This window comes from Diabrotica undecimpunctata, chromosome 4 (genome assembly GCF_040954645.1).
Source record: "Diabrotica undecimpunctata isolate CICGRU chromosome 4, icDiaUnde3, whole genome shotgun sequence".
Lineage (NCBI taxonomy): Eukaryota > Metazoa > Arthropoda > Insecta > Coleoptera > Chrysomelidae > Diabrotica > Diabrotica undecimpunctata.
Window position 1 is genome coordinate 68,759,360 of NC_092806.1, and position 7,929 is coordinate 68,767,288.

Genomic DNA, 7,929 nt, shown 5'->3' on the forward strand with positions numbered 1-7,929 from the left:
TTTTTGTAATTTTACTTAAAAAACTTTTTAATTGCATTTTCTTATACCTATAATATACCAAATGGCACCGATGATACTAAATGATACTTAAAAAATATATCTATATGTCATATTGCATTTTGAATACAAGATTCCGAAATAGGAAACGAAAGAATAAAATACTAATGCCGAAAAGGATGTCAAAGACGCTAAAACAATTTTATAGTTTATTATACTAGCAATTTGACAAAATGTCAGTAGATCCAAAAGAAAGAATAACAGCAATTTTGATCAAAATACAAGATGAAGTAGTCCCGGCACTATAAAAGAAAATAAAGCAGTTGTACAGCAATTTGACTAGTTGGTTAATTACGACTCAACAACCAACGCCAAGCGACCGGAGAAGAAATATCCCACTGCAAGATCACTACTTTCATAACGTAGTTAATCAAACTCCCATTTTTACATACATTTAAGAATAGGAGAATACATTGATAACAGGTTTCCAGTCAAAAAGTGGCCGCAAGTAGTTTTAAGTTTATTAATGGTAAATAATTTTTGAACAAAAATTTTATTTCGTCCATTTATTTTTTAAATAAAATATGTTGCTCTTGATGTATATGCATGTTTTTATATCAAATTAAAGCTAATTAGTTTGTAATATGATGATATAAGGGCCTGAGAAAAAATGGTCACAAATTTGGGTTGCCAGCTGTTAAAAACGCGAGGTATCAAAGATAAAGTAAAATAAAGTTAGCGCGCAACGATACTGGTTTGACAAGTGATAATATGTATAGTATTAACAGTAAAGAATACCCCACCCATAAAGGAGACAGACAAGTGACAATATGTATATTATTAACACCAAAGAATATCCCACCCACAAAGAAGCGAAAGCAAAGCTTTTTCACAATCCAATTTTTTTTGCGCTTGCGCGAATCCGCCATATTTCAATTAGTATATCTGTTAACGTAAAAACTGTTACAAGAGTATACCTACATATCATTTTTGATTGTATGTATTTGTAAAATTTTCGTATTGCGAATATCTAATTTTATAAAAAAGTATAATACTACCAAAGAATATAGACGCTTCTATATTCTTTGATACTACTAAACATACTATTGTTATGATAAACTCTTATTGTGATGGCCGCACTCAAAGGAGGATTTTCTTGTGTGGCTCGTGGATGTTCGTCTAAATTTGGTGAAGGAATAATTCTCTTTTCAATACCGAGGGATCGTAGCAGGCGTAAACAAATTAAATTTATACCTTCAAAAAGAAGGAGGTATTCTAATGAATATAAACAATTTGCATTAACACTATATTTTTTGGGTCCTAGTGCCTATGCTTTTATGGAAATCATTGTATTTGCCCTCAAAACGAAGTCTTCAGAAAATTATTGAAAATTTGGTTTGTAAACCTGGTTTAACTAATGACCAAATATTTGATGCCCTAAAATTAAAAATAAACACAATGTTAGATCAGGACAAGCACTGTAGTATTTTTATTGATAAATGTCAATTAAAAGTAATTTATTTTTTGATGCAGGTCGTGATGAAATTGTTAGTCTATAGGAACTGGAAAAAAGGAATCAATAGTTGCACAAAATGTACTTATGATAATGGTTCGAGGCTTGTATTCAAATTGGAAACAGCAATTAGCATATTTCTTTGTGAATACTAGCTTTGAAGCAAATTATCTTCTTCCTATTATAAAATAATATATTTCTAAACTATTTCAATTAGTCGTATTACTAATATGGGATTGAATTTTCTAAAATTGAGTAAACAACTTGGGATTTTTTCAACTAACACAGAATCGACGCGTAAGGTTCCAGAAACTACGATCTACTGCCGACTCAGCCCACTAAGTCGGCACTAGAATATTAGTTGTATAAGTATTAGCTAAGTGTTTATTTTGTAAAGCGATATCCGTGAGAATTATAATCGATAGTTATTAATATAATTAGAAGCTATTATATTTGTAATTTAGTGAGTTTTTGTAGTTGAGAGTGATAAAGTTAGAGTTAATAGATAAAATAAAGTTAAATCTGTCGAGATCCTCCAAAACATCCCAGAGGAGGCACAAAAGAGCTATAAGACCATCGTATCATCTCTAGAAGTAAGATACGGCAGCCAATATTTAAAGCAAGTATACCAGAGTCAACTGAAAGTGTTTATCCAGGGCTCCAACGAATCTGTGCAAGAATACGGAGCGGAAGTAAAATAGATTGCCCGAATCCTCGTAAGAGTTTCTATACCATCCAATGCTTCCTCGATGGCCTGCGCAATGTAGACCTCCATCAGACAATACGACTAGGAATAGGGCGCTAAAACGAAGCTTTTGCCATTCTTGAAGATATGCGGAAAGATAATATTATCGAACACAGTCGAGTAGCCGCTGGTCTTCTCCAGTGGTAATGGTAACCAAGAAAGATGGCTCCACAAGATTCTGCGTCGACTATAAAAGATTGAATAGCGTCACCAAGAAAAACAGCTACCCACACTCACTGCCCCGGATTGATGATGTCCTTAGCACCTTTTTATGTGTATCAGATGCCATTGCGATTAAAAAAATCAGGTATCGACATGGAAAGATCAATCGAATCTTTACTGCTTCACAAACCATACCAGGTATACCACTTTACAACCAGTTATTCCACAAACTACTTATTGTGGTAAAACATTGCGGTAAATTGGGTGATCTTGATCACATCTTTTTTGAATGTCCTAGTTTTAACAGCACTCAAACTCTCTTTACAAAAATTTAATTAAATTTTATATGTATGCACCATTCAATATCCAGTCTCTGGATATCTTCTGTGATCCATGCTCCAAGGTATTTGTAAAAAGATATTTGTGTGTTATCTACTACTAGCTCAACTTTGATGTTTTGTGCTGTTGTAATTGAACTTCGATTTCTTCAAATTTATTTTTAGTCCATAATCGTTGCAATATATATTTAGTTGTTGAGCAAGGTGTTGCAGTTCTTCTAGTGTTCCCGCGAGAAGGACGGTATCGTCAGCATATCTTATGTTATTAAGTAGCTTGCCGTTTATTATTAGGCCCTCATTGACTTCGGCCAACACTAATTCTGAGATGGCTAATTCAGACTACAGACTTATGATTTTGAAATTCACCACTGGGCGGATAGAAGGCATGGAAATGTCGACAGCCTTTCGAGAAGACCAAAGATAGGAACTGCCGATTCTGCGAGCAGCAAGAAAAACGAGAGGGCCAGATTCTACAGTTAAAACCATACAGGGTGAAAGTCACGAAGAAGCTTGACCAAAAAAAATCTCCAGGCCGAATAGAAGAAAGATCCAGATTTAAAAATAGTCCGTGAGTAGCTGGACGACGAAGCTAGGTCTCATTGGTAGGAGATTGCCAAATATGGGCAAACAGTCAAGGACTATTGGCTTCAGTGGGACTCCTTATGTGTGCGAGATGACGCCATCATTTGTAAATGGGAGAGTCTAGATGAATGCACAAGAACAGTGCCTCAAGTTTTACTCCTAAGAATAAGTGTACCTCCATGATAGCCGCTTCGGGTTTTGCATTTTAGATCAATAGAACTCTTGCGCCTGAGTCTGTGAGAGGTACTACTGAGTTAATTGTCGGTAAGATGTGGAAAAATGGTGCAAACGATGTTGGGTAACAAGAGCATTTAATACTTTTATTCAATTTTGTATCATATCACACTGTATATTAGTTTTAAGGTTTAGATTTTTAAAATTATTTTGTATCATTTAATAATATGTACGGGCGCCGATAGCTTGTATTCAAAAGAACTTTCTAGACCAGTAATTATCGGTATTAGTAATTTCCAAACTATCGGTTTGAGTCATTCGAAAAATCCGAACAGAAAATCAAGTTGAAAAATAACCTTCTCAGGTAGTTTTACCAATGAAAGGAGAGTTGAAGGTAATGTAAATGTAAACAGATCCAGTCATTAGGGCGATTTCTTAATTTTAAGAAACCGTTATGGGCCTAGCGTGATTCAAGGGGGCGAGTTGAGATCAGTTCGAATCCAGCATTGGGTAAGCTGGAAGCTCTAGTTCGCGCTAGCCACACTTCATAAAGTTTAACACAGTCGGAATATTAATAATTTTACTCAGTTGGTGTCAATTGAATCATCGACGTTATCTAGTTTTTTCTGCACATAAATTCAATACGACTAAATTTCGTAAATCAGCTGTCGTATGCAAGTTATCAGCGTCCAAAATACGTAGTTGTAATTTTTTAAATAGACTTGTTAAAACGTTATTTCCGAAACTTTCATTTGTTCCAGTTTTCTGGGTGGTCCTTCAAAAAAGTATAGAAAGGTGAACCTATTTCCCTAAGGAAAAAACTTGTTCCCCAAGGAAAAAACCAGCGACCTATGACTCGTGCGCGAAACAAAGGCATCAGGACGAGGTGTAAGGAGAAACACACCTGCATCTTCGCACAAACGATGTGACCTGTGTCCATCCAAGAAAGGACCGAAATCAAGACAAAGGAAAACTCAAACAATACATCACCGCAACGCCATGGGAACGAGTTGCTGTCGACATTCTGGGATCATTTCCAATACGAGTATCAACATCAGAAAATAAGTATTTGATGGTTACTATGGACTATTATTCCACGTGGTTGAAGTAGTTCCAGTACCCAACCAAGAAGCGATTACAGTTGGTGAGACCCTGCTTGAGAATGTCGTTTCTCGACTAAAGTTTCACTTCTGCTTTATTTCGACCAGGGACGTTACTTCGAATCGGAAGTTTGGAAGAACATGATAAGCAAAAGGACACCGCTCATCCTCAGTCCAACGACATGCTAAATATGTTTTTTTAGGATCATCAATAACTACCTGCCCCTGTTTATACATAAAAACTACAGAAACTGGAACAAACTGGCACCTCTGTTTCTGCCACTCTGCCGAAACTGTCTTCTCAATTTAGTTTCAGGTGTTACTATACAGTAAATTAAATATATTAAAATATAAATAATATTTTAATCAACACTTAATTGGAAAGTAATCGTTCTCAGTAAAATGTAAACTGCACACAGTCATGTACTTGGTTTTAGGTATGCGAATTCGCAAAAGGCATTGCCAAACTCTTCTCATATTCTCGTCCAGCGGCATCTTATGTATGGAATTTTTTTTGTAAATTATAATAAGGTGAACATTGAGGAACACTGCAATAGTTTTTTGAAGTCGAAGTCATTGTTAATTACAATATAAACCGGTCGCTAATATGTATACAAATTAATGACAATTTCAAGGTTTTCCCGAAGTGGATGCTTTTGAAATCTACCACCAGGCGTCGCCCACTTTGCGGTTCCTCGCGAATACCACGGTTCCTAGACTTACATAAGTAAGTCTATGAACCGTGGGCCTATACTTCGTCCCGTTGGCAATTTACCTCAAGCCATTCTCGCCATTCTTCTTTCTTCGATTCTACTAATATGTTCATTTCACTCCTTTTTCCTGTTTAGCACACAATTTCGATTGTAAAGTATCAAATCCAACGAATGGAATTTTCTATATTTAAGGAGAATTTGAATTCATAAATACATTTTTTATTTGCTCATCTTCTACTTGGGTTTTTCTTTATTATTCCACTTTTTGGTGGTGCTCCACATAAGCACCACGTGTGATGTTCACTACGCTGCTAATTGGTCAAGGGATGTAGCAAGCAACATGATGCTATTGGCTGCTACCACTACTATCAACTTTTCAATTTAATGCCTACCATCAATAATATCAATTTGAATCCTAGCATCAACGCATAAATATAAAGCCTACAATCAACTCTCAAAATGAAACCTACAGTCAACCTGTAGTATATGAACTAACAGTATACTTGTTTGCTATAAGTAAATTTTTTGCATTTATATTTTTTATTTATTTGTAAAGAATAGACAAGTTTTGCTTACTAATTTTGGTTTTATATTTAATAAATTTGACTAGTTAAATAATCTTTTATTTATCGGTTCCAAATTTATCATTACACAATTCACATTTAGATTAGACGTAGGTACTTATACTTAAGAGAAACTAGTTGAAGCCTTAGCAATAAAATTTTCATATGAAGTGTTGTTTCATAGCTACACGATTGAGGTGTCGTTTGATTGTTACAACATATTATTTATATGATATATTTATATGATTTACTGATAAAAACGAAGAAGTAGATAAAAGGGACTCCGATGCCTGAAAATACATCGAACTGGAATTAAAAAATAATCGGAGTATGAGAAGAAGAAGGTTCTTCCTTGGACAAAGTAAGCATAAAAACATTACCAAGACCTCAGATTCTCTCATTTCTTCAAGCACTCCTTACCATCGTGCAGATCGTCATCGATTTTCTTGTGTTTTGTTTTATTTCTCATCCATATATATTCCCACACGTCGGGAAGAATAAAGATCCAGCTGGACAGTGCTCCCTTATCCATTCATCCCGTGGTCACGATGGCTTACGAACCGCGATAGCGGATTTTTTATCGAGATGTAGTCCTCTTCATTTGCCACGGTTTTTTCCAGTAGCAGTGACAATAATGCTCGTATACCGCCTGATGTTCCTCAGTGTAGCAGCTTAACCTATTATGGGGAGATGGAAATGATAAAGGATGGATAAGGAGTGGGTGATGCTTTCTGATTGTACTCGGATTTCAGGTCTGATGTATCTTTGGATATCCTGGTCATTGACCATTTGGTAACTGTGATTTATGCCACAGACATGGAAGATGACATTGCGATAGTGCGCAGACCCTGAGTGCTTTTAAATTTTTGTCAGGGATTGGTACAATCAGATGAAGGTTTTTTGAGGAGGAAGACGCAGCAATTGGGAATGATTGCGGCGCCTTTCAGCGGCCACCCGGTTAGAAACTTCCTTACTGGACATGCGCCAGTCAAGAAATACCTGCCTACAATGAAACCGTGTCATAAAGACTTAAGTTGCAGATTCTATGGCAGAGGATCTGAAACAGTCAACAATATTTTGTATGACTGCGGGACATTAGATCGCCGGCGGCAAATACGCTTCGGAGACTATCGAGTGACTCCAAAAACATATGAAACTCATCACCTAGACATGTACAAGATGATCCACTGTTCTACAACCGTTTTTCATCAGACGATTTAAAAAAAGAGGTAGGAGGAAGTTTAAAAATTGAAGATAATAAATGGAAGGATATCCAGGTCATCCAACGGAAAAGCGTAAGCATGTCTCTTAAAACTCAAAAATATTTTAGACATTTATTAGCAATCAGAACATACACATGTATAAACATGGTGCCACATGTAGAAACTGAAATAATTATTAAATTGGTCTAAAAATTCTGTTTATAATTCTCAATGTTTAATTGCGTAGGAGGGATAAGAGCCTGTCCCGAATGAAACCCTAATAAAAATAGAGAAAGGTCTCAAGAAATAGCTTCAAAATCATATCTCTCGTTATTATTAAAACAAGGCTGCCATTCAGATTTTGTATAACACAGCTCGAAGAAAAGATATAAGATAAAAATTTAAAAAAAAATAAATTTTAGGTTTTCTTCAATGACAATATGTGGTATTATTGGATAAATATTTTACAGCAGATGTTCAGTGGCGGGTTTACCTCCAAACAATCTACTTGTTGTGATGATGATTAGATGTTTGATAATCGAATTTATCCGTAGTTTTTTTAGAAAAACCTTCCAAAGACGCTACAACCCAAACTGAGCCCTTGCCGTCTGTAATATTTAACTCCAATATAGGTGCTTCCGTGCTGATTGCTTTCAAGTTCTGATGTTCATGAAGTTGTGCGCTTCGCTGCCACTTCGCTCTCCCATCTTTTACGTGCCTCCATCGATCAGGCGCTTCGTCCTTCATTTTACCATTTAAGACTCTTCCTAGTAATCTGTTATCATCTATCCACACTCATAACCAGCGCATTGAAGTATTTGTAGTAAAAGTTGTATATCT